Raw genomic sequence first — 2,500 nt, forward strand, 5'->3', positions numbered from 1 at the left:
GAAGAAATGTTCATATTTTGACATTGGCCCTCTTCAATCACAAGACAGGATGTGATGATGCCCATGAACCTTCATCTTCAGCGCCACAGACGAAGCAAACAGAGCAGAAAGCTCCAGGAGCTGAGCTAACTGCTTTACTTGCAATCACACTGCAGCCAAGCTTCAGCGTTGCCCCCGGCAACAAGCGCTCATCGGGAAAAAAAAAAAAAAAAAAAAAAAGAACCATTTGTGACATTAAATGTGACGCTTTGTGCCTTTTACCCTTTCTAAACCAGCCAACGGGAGCCCACACACGTACGCGCGAGCGCGCACACACACACACACACACACACACACACACACACACACACACACACACACACACACACACACACACACACACACACACACACACACACACACACACACACACACACACACACACACACACACGCACACAGCTCAACTAATAACCTATCCAATTTAAATAATATGGTATTAGACTTCAAAGGATGCACACTCACGGGTCGAAAGAAACTAAGATGCTCAGGTAGCACAGCATGCAAATGGCAGAGAAAGGGTCAACAGGGTTATTTGCCACTGTCATTCCTGGCGGTGGCACGATATACAGACCTTAGGGGCTTAGATAAAAGTTTTGTAAACTACGGTGACACACAGTTTCGATTATAATTATGCAATCGACATTCTATGACACACTCGTACATATGCACACACGAGTGCACACACAAGAAGTCCGTCTCCGTGGAATCTTCTCATCTTCCTGCGGCGTAGGCGTGGGGGGCGGGTTTGGACACATGGCCGCTCAGCTGTGTGCATACTGCAGTACCATTCAAAGAGCTATGACCACGGGCACTCACTTATAGCTCTGAAAATGGCGCTGCAATCTGCAACAGAGGCTCGTCGAGCAACCGGTGGTTTGATTGTGCGCGCGCGTACACGCGCACACACACACACACACACACACACACACACACACACACACACACACACACACAATTATGCTCCATGGTGACATAAAACAAAACAATAAAATAAAACAAAGAAACTATTTTTGTCCACTACACACGGACATCAACAATTGTACTCTTTTTGTGATCTACAATTCGCATATTTAATGTACATATCCAGTCATTCATCCATTCTCTAATCTCCACAACCCTTGTGAGGAAAAGCGGATTAGAAAATGGATGGATCAACTTTTGTAAATGAAGGCGTTTTGAACAAAGTCTGACATGAAGTCGAACTGGGTAAAGATTTTTTTTCTCTGATTTTATTCAATTGGTAATTGCTATCAATATAGGAAAGAGATGTGCGTGCGTGTGTGTGTGCGCCAGACTCACTTGAGCGAGCGAGCTAGAGGGCGCGAGCCTGCAGGTGAGGCTTAGAGCGGCTAGACAGGCACTGGCCTGGTGTTGCACAACCAGAGCAGCAGTTTGGAGGCAGAGGAGCAGCTGCTGGAGACACGAGCAGGGAGGACAAGGAGGAGGAAGAAGAAGAAGAAGAGGAAAGAGGAGGAGGAAAGAGGAGGAGGCAGACAAACCAGAGAGATATGATGAGGGGGGAAATTTGGGTAAGGAGGAAAGAGGATGCAAGAAAATGTACAACGGCATTTGATGTGCAAAATATGACGTGAGGAAATGAAAGGACGGAAGAAGAGTAGATGGAACAGAAATGGACAAATGACAGGCAGAGGTGAAGGTGGAAAAAAAAGCAAAAGAAAACCAAAAAAAAAAGTCAAAAGGTTTTGAGACAAAAAGAATAAAAAGGATGATGGAAGGGAGGAAAGGAAGTGAAATAGAGGAAGTAAAAAAATAGAGGGGAAAGGACATGTTGAGAGAAGAAGAAAGAGTGAGGGTGGGTGGGATGGAGAGGGATGGCAAAAAGGAGGAAGAAGAATAAAGGGAAAGGAATGACGGAAGGGAGGAGAAGATTTGAAACGGGGAGGAAAAAGGCAAAGGAGGCGTAAAAAAGGATAAGAGTGTCAGATGAATGGGAAGGAGGGGAGGGATGGAGAGAGAGGATGAATCGGGAAGGATGTGTCGGAAGAAGGACAAAGAGGAGAGATGGATGGGAGAGAGGGAGGAGTGAAGGAGGTAAAGAGAAGACGATGGAAATGAAGGGCGAGAGCCACAAAAAAGAAACAAGGAAAGAAGGATACGGAGATGAGCATGGATGGAAAGTCAAACGAAAAAAAATGCGTTGAGAAAGAAAAGAGGAGAAAATCGGGAAGAGGGAAGGGAGCAAAGGGAGGGTGAAGAACAAGGTTAAAGTTCACACGTACAGTCAACCAATGAGAGATCGGATGCGTATTTACGTTGTCGAGACTGCGAGCGACACGCGTGCTGTATCCATGTACGATTCCCGTTTTGAACAACCAACGACTATAATCATCAACTTCATGCAAATGGACTGCAGATACATTTGTCAGACATTCCAAGGCATGAGGGCACTAACTTCGATTGTATCAGGATTAATGATTTCTGGTAACGCGAGACAACAA

General features: G+C 45.5%; 1 protein-coding gene across 4 annotated transcripts in view; it reads right to left on the minus strand.

The window, feature by feature from the left end:
- Positions 1–2,500, minus strand: part of htr4 (5-hydroxytryptamine receptor 4) — a 54,595-nt gene that overhangs the window by 3,042 nt on the left and 49,053 nt on the right. The window contains exon 7 of one of the 4 annotated variants that reach the window (XR_002169934.1): positions 1,341–1,451. The exons of 2 other annotated variants lie outside the window; for them this stretch is intronic. The gene's annotated coding sequence lies outside the window, so the exon portion shown is untranslated. Of the gene's footprint in view, positions 1–1,340; positions 1,455–2,500 lie in introns of all 4 variants that reach the window. One more of the 4 variants, XR_002169933.1, reaches the window with a different exon arrangement.

The sequence above is a fragment of the Hippocampus comes genome, unplaced genomic scaffold (assembly GCF_001891065.2).
Source record: "Hippocampus comes isolate QL1 unplaced genomic scaffold, H_comes_QL1_v1.1 scaffold156, whole genome shotgun sequence".
NCBI lineage: Eukaryota > Metazoa > Chordata > Actinopteri > Syngnathiformes > Syngnathidae > Hippocampus > Hippocampus comes.